This window comes from Balaenoptera physalus (assembly GCF_965194825.1).
Source record: "Balaenoptera physalus genome assembly, chromosome: 17".
Taxonomy (NCBI): domain Eukaryota; kingdom Metazoa; phylum Chordata; class Mammalia; order Artiodactyla; family Balaenopteridae; genus Balaenoptera; species Balaenoptera physalus.
The window spans coordinates 51,928,011-51,937,863 of NC_138895.1; the positions used below are offsets into that span (position 1 = coordinate 51,928,011).

At 51.1% G+C, this 9,853-nt stretch overlaps 1 long non-coding RNA gene across 1 annotated transcript; it reads right to left on the bottom strand.

Annotated features, from left to right (window-relative positions):
• Positions 1-290: 290 nt before the first annotated feature.
• LOC309647235 lies at positions 291-8,959 on the bottom strand. Its single transcript, XR_014255877.1, has 3 exons — positions 6,692-8,959; positions 6,477-6,572; positions 291-5,497 (listed from the first exon to the last, which is right to left on the bottom strand). It is a non-coding gene; the product is annotated as an uncharacterized lncRNA (long non-coding RNA).
• Positions 8,960-9,853: the final 894 nt, after the last annotated feature.

A 9,853-nucleotide genomic window follows, 5' to 3' on the forward strand; every position in this document is an offset into this window, starting at 1 on the left:
CTGCCCTGGCAGGCACCCGGCCCCTCCAAGGCCCAGCTGTTCCTCCAGGTCACTGGGGAAGAACCTTTGGGAACATCTGGCCCTCTCCAGACAGCACCTTGGCAAGGGCCCAGTTTGGGCTCTCCCTGCCTCTCAGGAGAGCCAGCCCCTGCCCAGCCCCCTGCATCCTGGACGTAGGCCGTCCTCAGCCACGCCAGGCAGGGCCTCCTGGGCCGGTCCTGCAGCACCCCAGCTGCAGGCTCCCCCCTCCCCCTCCCTCCTGCCTCTCCCCACCCCTCTCTCCTAGGATTCCCGAGGACTTTGTCAGGGTGCCTCAGGCCAACATCACACCCACCTTGGCTCAGAGAGTGTGAGACAATGTATATGCCATTCAGGGGTGGCTCCGGTGAGCTCCCAGGTTGACATCTGGGCAGTGGCTTAATAGCACTCACCCACCTGCCCTAAAGCCTGGCTTCCAGCTCTCATCATCTTCTTCCATCACTGTGCTCTTAGGGAGCACGGTGGCTAAGCTCTCAGTCTCAGATTGAAATGGCTGGGTTCTAATACTGGCCCTCTCACCTAGTAGGCTAAGTTACTTAACTTCTCTGTACCTCAGTTCTTTCATCTGTGAAAGGGGCTAATCATCATCGCTATTTCATAAGGCTGTTGTGAGGATTAAATGAGGCAACGCGTGTAAGGAGCTTAGAAAATTTCCTGGCACACAGTAAATGCTTACTAAATGTTAGTTGTTCGCTATTATGTAGACTGGCCAGATGTCGTCTGTGGTCACCCACATTTGGTCTCTGCAGTGGGCAGCACACAATACCAGGCATTAAAGGGCAGACGAGACATTGATGCTGTTGTTCTCATTCTCTGCTTTTGGGTCCCCCTGGAGAAAATCTAAAAGCACCTGCATAGTAGATTTCTCTTGTGCTTTGTGGCCACCTTTGCATGAATCCTTTGAATGCGCTTCCTGTGTTTGGGTAAGATCCCACATTAGATGTCCATCCTCCCCAAGGTAAGAAGCCAGAAACTCGATTTCCCAGCCTGCCTTGCAGTGGGGCACAGATTCATGACCCAGGTTCCACCAATCAGATGTATTCACGAGAGACCTTGAGGAAGCAGGAGCCTGCAGGCACCGCAAAGGCAAATGACTCTCCTCCATACTTCCCTACACTTCTCCATAGAGGCTGTTATGGCTTGAATTATGTCCACCCTCAAAAAAAGAAGACATGTCGGAGTCCTAACCCTTAGTAGCTCAGAATGTGACCTTTGTTGAAGATAAAGTCTTTCCAGAGATGATCAAGTTAATGAGGCCATTAGGGTGGGCTCTAATTTAACACCACTGGTGTCTTTATAAAAAGGGGAAATTTGGATAAACAGACACACAGGGAGAACACCACGTGAAGATGCAGGCAGAAGTTGGGGTGCTGCAGCTGTACACCAAGGAACACCAAAGATTGCCAGCACCTACCAGAAGTGAGGGGAAAGGCCTGGAACAGACTTGCCCTTACAGGTCTCAAAGCCTCTCAGAGGGAACCGACCCTGCCCAGACCTCGGTCCTGGATTTCTAGAACTGTGAGAAAGTACATTTCTGTTGCTTAAGCCACCCAATCTGTGGTACTTTGTTACAGCAGCCCTAGGAAACGAATGCGGAAGAGAAGTGCCTATGCTTCTGTGTCAAACGTAAGCTCTTAAGAGTAGGAAATTTTGTCTGTTTTATTCTCTGGCACCTAGATGGTGCCCAAGAAATATATGTTCAATAAATTAACGTCCTCTTCATAGTTCACAGCCCAGGACGCACAGGACAGAGAAAAATCCCACATTCAAAGACTGCCCACTTCTCATCCATTACCATCGGCCTCAGCTGTGATCAGAGGACCGTGCCTGCCCCACCTCCCTACAGAGGCCCCAGAGCCCACCCGACGCAGCAGGGCCTCAGGAGCTGTGTGGACGGCCACGTGGCCCTGTGGCTCTCAGGCCCGAGTGACTGCTGAAGAGACCGTAGAAATCCTACTCCAACTCTTTCATTGTATTTTTTAATTTTTCTTTCATTTTATTTTGAAATTTTTATTGGAGTATACTTGATTTACCAACTCTTTCATTTTAAAGCGCAAAGCCCACGAGGCTCAGTGAAGGTTTAAGTAACTCCCTGACCCATCCCTTTCCATAGCACAGCACAGCCACCCCAGGTGACCCTCGAGTTCAGCTGAAAGATACATCAGCACAGACCCTTTCGATATGCCTTCCATGCCATCTTGCCTACCCAAAGGTTTCTTTCTTTCTTTTTTTTTCTTTCATGCATAGCAGGGTCACACCAAGGAGGCACTTAGTGGCAGGGAGAGCCTCTGAGTTCTGAAGAGAAGTGATATTATGCCTGGGGTCAGTACAGGGGTTCTTGTTACATACTGCCTGGCCTGATTTCTTTGGGGCCTAGTCTAATTTCTGTGTGGCAATGGCCTGGGGGAACGGGGAAGGGTCTGCACAATCGAGTTGACTAGTCTAAGTATGGTTAGGTGGAACCTTCTCTCATTTGGACTCTGAGCGTGTGAATGTGTGTGTGAGTGTATACGTGTGCACACGTGTGTGTTGTGTGTGTGTGTGTGTGTGTGTGGTAGACCTAGGAAGCCTCTTTCCCAGAGGAAGAAAACGCAGTTGCCCATGTCCTGTGGAGTTAAGCGGCCTCTCTCCATCCTCATGTGCAGACCAGAGCATAATAAGGACTGAAGTCACCCATCCAGATGGGTCACGGGGCTCTGCCCAGCAGGGTTCAGCCTACAGGCCACACCCAGGACTGTCTGGGAATGGGCCTCCTTTGTGTTAGGAAACTTGAGCCTCCCAGATTGCACACGGGGCTGGGTGTGTCCCGCACAGAGAGCCCTTTGTGCCTGGGAGAACGTTGGCCCCGTTTGTTCTGGCAGACGTCCAGGCACTGCCCACCTGCAGCCATCCCACCCCGGGGCTCCCTGCCTTTCCTCTCCAGCTGCACTTCCCTTCCTTATGGGGTGCGGCCACCCTACTGAGGGCAGGGCACTAGGGAGGAGGCCTGGGCTTTGCCAGAAGGGCGACCCTGGGAGCCCCTGGCTGGAGACCAGGGTGACGCCAAGGACAGCTGTCACGGAGAAGAGAGGGCTCTGGGGCGGACTCACGCGGGCAGGCTGACAGAGCAAGGGCTGCTGACAGACCCACCCTGGGGCACCAGGAGCCAGGAGAGAGCTCCAAGGCAGAAAAGCCCTTCCTGCTCATCCTGCCTGGGTAGGGTGGGAGACAGCATGAGCTGGCTTGCTGCTGGGGAGACACTATCACTGAAGGTCCACGATTATAATTGCAACTGTTCGTGTTCCTTTAAAAATTAAATTAAAAAAAAAAACAAACCCCAAGAAATCTCATGCTTGTCAGAGCCTTCCTCCCCCGCTGTCGGCTCCCATTATGAATCCGTGGCATCTTCTGCTGAGAGTTAATTACATGTTGTATGAAAGTTACAGGGCTTCCTTTTACATTTTTTCCTCCTTGATGGGTCCTAACCCTTTTTGGCTGCCTTCCTCTGCTCCCTCCCCATGCCGCAGGGAAAAAGGCACAACTGGCCTGACCTCCTGCCCTGTGCTCCCCAGAGCCGGGCTCTCAGCCCCACTGCTCCGGGCCTCCCTGAGTTGGCGAGCTGACGACAGCCCTGCCCATCCAGGTCTCATTTCCCACCGCGGGGCGATCCAGTCCTGCCAGAGTGCTGGGGATTATGACACAGCACAAATGGAAGGTGTTATTAAAAGGGGCCACGCACTTCACCCACCTCCTGTGGCCCTCTTCCCGCCCAAACAGCGCGGATCAGGTGCGGGGTCCTGCAGCCTGAAGCCATCTATTCTACGAGAGGGCGAGAGGGCGCAGAGGGGGGATATGGTCCCTGCCAGGAGGCTAGATGCCCTTTTTTCTTACAGCTCCCACCTGGAGCTGTCTTCATTCTCAGGATGGCTCATCTTTTCTCTTAGGAGGCTGTGACCAACTCCGGAAGCAACAAGTGTGGACTAATACCCTGAATTATTGCCTCTTTGCGGTGTTGAGTTTCACCTACTGATGAGATGGCTGAAATTGCACAGCTGCTGCCCTCCCCCAACCCAGCAGTTACAGCTTCCCCGGGTCTGGACAAGTCACAGCCCCAGAGGGCTGGGAGGGCTTTCTCAGCCAGCGCCTGCCCTGAGCCAGCACACACCTCAAAGTGGAGAACTTTCTACTGTCCTCTGATAGCGCTCCCCTAAACCAGTCAATAAAGGACACCTCAGGTTGTGAGTTAAAAGTAATCATGTCTATAATTACGATTCTCAACTAACGGCACGTGGAATACCCACTTGTTAATACGGCAAAGCTTTCCCTGTGGGCTGATGTCCTCCTGCAACTGCTTAATTCCAACCTAGGGTAGAGTCTGGGGATGTTAACTCCTTTTAATTATTAGCCTAATGTAAATTAGGAAACACAACCTGCTGTTACTGAATTCCAAAATATAATACAATTATGAATTTTCTATTCTTTTGAATATGTTTTGCAGCTTCCCGTCTTAGGCACAACCAAGAATGAACTTTAAAAAAAAGAATAATTTCTCTTCAAAACAAAAGTGACTGATGTGAGAAACCATGCTGGATTACTGATGAGCGGGTTGTCCACAGCCTCTAAGGCAAGGGGAATTCAAACTCAAGTGTGCAGAGCCTGTAAGAATGCAAATTCCTGGGCCTTGTGCCCAGAGATCCTGATTTAGTAGGCCTAGGGTTGGGCCTAGAATTCTGCATTTTTAAATAAGCCTCATGGGTAATTCTGAGGCAAGGAGCCATCCAACTACATGTTGAGAAACTCTAGAGGGTTACGGCTATGGCTTATAAACACAGAAATCAGCTGGACACCCAGCAGCTGCTACTCTCCTCCCAGCCAGAACTTCCCTGGAATGTATATTCCAGGAAACTATTTATATATCTATTTTAAAAATAACATTAGGGTTTTTTTCTCCTTGGTTATAAAGCTAATGCAGAGAATATATATAATGCCATAATAATAATTTTTAAAACTCACTCATAATCTCTCCACAAGAAGGGGGGAGACTTTTAACATTATGCTGATGTTTTTCTTCCTTGTATATTTTTTATAAAGTTGACAACATATAGAATATGTCATTTTATTTCATTTTTTCCCATGTTACAATTTTTTTTCTGGAAATATCATTTCTAAAGGCTATATAACACCCCCCTCACGTAGATGTGGCTTATTTTAACAACCATCCCTAACTGCTGGACATTGAAGTTGTTTCTAATAATTATTATAAACAACATTGAGATGAATACCTCTGTGCATAAGGTTTTATCAACATTTTTGCTGACTTCCTACAGCTGGATTCCTAGTTGTGAATCACTGGATTAAAGGATATGAATGCTTCTGAGGCTCCTGATAGATGGACTGCCAACTTGCTGTCCCAATTTGCCCCCTTGCTGGCACAGGGCAGAATGCCCATGTTGACGACCTTCTCAGCCTGTGCGGCAGCCTGTTTATCAAAGGTATCGCTCTTACCATATGTTATGGGTTGAATTGTTTTCCCTAAAAAAGATATTGTAAAATCCTAATCCCCCAGTACCTGTGGATGTGACCTTATTTGGAAACAGGGTCTTTGCAGGTGTAACAAAGTTAAGAAGAGGCTATTAGGGTGGGCCCTTATCCAGTATGACTGGGGTTCTAATAAAGAGGAGATTGCCATATGAAGACGCACACAGAACATCACGTGCTAACAGAGGCAGAGATTGGAGTGATGTAGCTGCAGGCCAAGGAATGCCAAGGATTGCCAGCTATCTGAAGCTAGGAAGCTAGGAAGAGCCTAGGAAGGAGTCCACCCAGAGTCTCAGAGGGAGCAGGGCCCTGCTGATACCTTGATTTCAAACCGCCAGCCTCCAGGACTCTGAGCAAATACGTTTCTGTTGTTTCGAGATACCCAGTTTGTGGTGCTTGGTTATGCAGTCCTAGGAGACTAATATACCATAAGTTCCCTGGATTGGTGTCAGATGGGCCAGAAAGAGCTGAGGTGAGGTGCAAAGGACAGTTCTTACTCCCTCTCCAAAGGATGTCCAATGCAGCCCATTAATCTGTCCTTCCTGGGAACATTACCTGCTCCCATTCGCGGGAGCAAGAATCCAGGGCCCGGCATGTGGCTCTGGGACCCATCACACACTAGAGCAGGGTCTGATTTAGTGTTTTCCCTCAGGGTAACATCTCACACGGTCAAGGGGTACACAAAATATAAACTTTGCATTTGTCTTCAAACTCTTGGATTTGACTTAATGAATAAGTATTTATTAGGCTCTTTCAACACCTCCTGCACTAAAGGCTCATTCAGCGGCTCAAACATGCCAGTGTCTGCGCAAAGGTCATCTTTGTCACTGATTAGGCCTCAGAATGATTCATTCTCAGGTTTCTCTCAGGCCTGAAACCCACGATTGGTTAGCAGATTGCGCTGCTCTTAAATTCCTTACCTCTCCTAGAGATGTTGGTCTTTGCTCCAGTGGCTTCTGAAAAAGACCTCAACGCTCTCTCAGTTTGACCTTCTTGACCCTGGACGGAACCTAAACCTAAAGAATCCCAATGGAGAAGATTATACACTTAAGGAAGTTGTTATCCCAACAGTTAGAAAGTCTAAAACATTTTAAGCTACCCTTTACTGAGCACCCACCCACCAAGTGTCAATTACCTCCTCTGGTCCTCACAAGAGCCCTAAGAGGTAGGTATAAGGATCTCTATTTTACAGGAGAAGAAACCAAGGCACAGACAGATCAGCAGGTGGCCCAAGGTGGGAGAGCTCAGACACGGCAGAGCCAGAGACGGAACCAGATTTTCTGACAGAGTCCCCCGCTCTCTGCTCCATTACGTGGTCAAGGACGGCTGGAGAAGGTTAGCTTTCCAGTGGAGTGATAAACGCTACCAAGGGATGCCAGATGTTTTGAGGAGTTACGCCAGATCTTTTGAGGCAGATATTCCTAGTTTGGCTCAGTTTCATCTCCAACTTTTCTGGCATCTGCAGTAATACAGAACTTTGTTACACGACCCCTGAAAATAGTCTAATCTCTGCTAATTCATCTCCTAATTTTGTATCTCACTTTCAATGTATCTATTCCTCAAAAGTTGCAAGGAAAATGAGCCCTCCAAATACATACCAGGAATCTCATATTTAATGGTATGCTTTGAAAAAAGTTTTGTGAAGGGTTGCAGCCCTTATTTTTTGTATGACTGTGGATTTACACGTGACATGTTAGCTTCAGTTAGGTCCACCTGCATTCCTGGATGTGCAGGTACACGCAACGGGCTGGCTGGCTTTAGTGAAGTACACTTAGGCTCCATCGACCCTTTGCTCTAGTTCCAACTGCTAAGGGAAGGTGCATAAGCTCTCCCTGCTGAACAGCTGCCAGGTGTCAATCAGGATAACAAGCCAGGGTCCCAAAGGCTGGGCTGAACTGTCAGGCAAAGAGCAGGTTGGGTCAAAACCCAGGATGAAGCTCTCGTGGAAGCAGCAGACACAGCAGACAGGAAGTGCCCTCAGACACAAAGGAGGCTATCAGGCCAAGCGTGGGGCAGAGGAGGGCAGAGTTGACAGCTAATTCACTTCCCCATGAGTTCCACCGAGAGGGAGTTGCAAAGATGAAACTCTGGGCCTCCCAGTAGGCCTCTGGGTAGAGAGGGAAGTTGAAGACAGCAAAACCTCTCAGGCCAAGCAAAGCATGGTAAGGGTTACGGTGCAGGTGCAGAGGGCTACAAGCCCACAGATTGTGGAATGGGAGAAAAGAGCTTCACCCAGATCGTGATAACTGTCTCTCTGACAGATACATGAGAAATCAGAATTTGAAACAGTGGAGGAAGCAGCCTCTACCAAGAGAGTTCTCAGCATGAAAAAAAAAAGTGGAAGTTGGGGGTTGCAGTGTTTGTGGCTTAAGTATCCGGCCACAGCCCCCGTTCTGCACCTGGCCTTAGCCTCCTAGGATAACCCCCACTGGTCCAGCCCACCAACTTCCCCGAAGGGCAACCACACAGGGCCCAGGACCTCCTGCTACTAACACTTTCCATACCGATCCCCAGCCAGTATTTCTGCCCTTTGATGTCACAGGGCTCTGCATCTTGCCCCACCTCAGCAAATTAGACCCCCTGGCTTCCCAAGAGCTGTTATTTTTAACTCTTCTACAGAGGCCTGGAATACAGAGCTTCCCAGAACTCTGGCTCAGTGCTATTTTGACCTGGCAGGAATGAGCCACCCATACACACACTTGGGAGAAGGCTGCCCAAGGAGAAGGGGGCCGGGAGCTCTTGCTCTGCCTGAGTTTGAATGGGGGTCACATGGGGCAAGAGGCAGCTCACGTGGTCCTGTGAGGCCATACTGACAAACAGCTCTGGACAGATCCGGATGAGTTTGGTTCACCCAGCTGTTGTGCTACTTCTGCCTGCAAGATGAGACACAACACTCCCTCCATGGGCTGGCATCACTTGTTGAGCCGTGGCTTTGGAAAGAACGGCAAGTCAAATCCCGGAAAGAGACTGAGAATGAATTGCAGCTGGAGGCCCACTGACGGCAGTTGTGTCTTGCTCATCCTGGGGGGTCAAGGGAGGGTGGGGTGAGGTGGGATGGAGTGGGAGAGGAGGAAACCCAGGTGCCTGGGGAGCTTTGCTGCCTTTCTGTCTTCCTGGCTCCTCTCCCTTCTGACAAGGGCAGAGAAAACTGTCAGGGTTAAGGAAGCTTCTAGGTGTCGCTTAGGCCACTGCATGTGGGTGCTTTTTAAAGGGTCTTTTGCCCTTTCTTGAGCATCCTAGAGCCACAGGAGGCAGCCTCTCAAAGTGGGTGCTCAACACGGACAGTGGCAGACCAGAGCACCCAGAGGCTCCAGCCTCTTACTCAGAGGAAGAAGCCCAGACTCCACATTCCTTCCTGCAGCGAATCCATTTTCTTTCCTCTGAGGATTTTGGCCTGATTCCTCAGGTAGTAGGAAACTCACCTTTCCAAGGACTGCAGTTATGTCCTTGGCATGTTCTTAAAATTCTTCTTCCTTCTTTTTACGCCTCCGTCCTTCTTCGTACTACTCCCCCCGCCTTCACTGGGCAGCTACCCACCCTCAACTTACTCAGCCTCTCAAATTCTTTGACCTTTGGACAGACATCCTCTTTGAGGGGTGGGAGGTGGAGGAGCCTCCAGCCCTAACCCCATCCCACCGCGGTCAGCGGAGGCCACTGGGTTAGGCCAGTGCATTTCTTTAGGTCCAACCCTAACCAGGCAGGGCCAGCCCTGCAGGCTTGGCCAGAGCTGCTCCCATCAAAGGGATCTGGGCCGCGTTATCCAGACACGAACGTTCCCTGGTGGCCTGGGGCCGAGCGTGTCCACCCGCGGTTCTTCTCCTCCCCCAGAAACGTGGCCTGGGGCCTTTCCCAGCAAGGGCCTCTCCCTCCCCCACGCCTCCCCAAGCCACCCACCCAGCGCCGGCTCCAGCACGTGGCTCCGGGCGCAGGTTCCCTCCCCGCCCCGGCAGCTCCGCAGGGCGGTTTTCACCCTCTCGGTTCCCCTACCCCCCGTGACTTCTTGTAAAAAGCTCCGCTCGTCCCCACCCACCTCCGCCCTCCCGCGGCTGCCAGACCCGGCCAGCCCCGCACCGCCTCCACCGGAGGCAGCGCTCTCTCCCAGCCCCTGGCAGTAGGCTCAGCTTCGGAAACTGTTGACTCAGAGGGTGGCCGGGCGGCCAGCGTCTGATGTCAGCTTGGATTGGGGCCAGGGGAGCCGAGGGGCCGGGGGAGGAGGGTGCCGGAGGCGGGCGGGAGCGGGAGGCGCGGGAGGCGCGGGAGGCGCGGGAGGCGCGGGAGGCGGGAGGCGCCGGGCGCG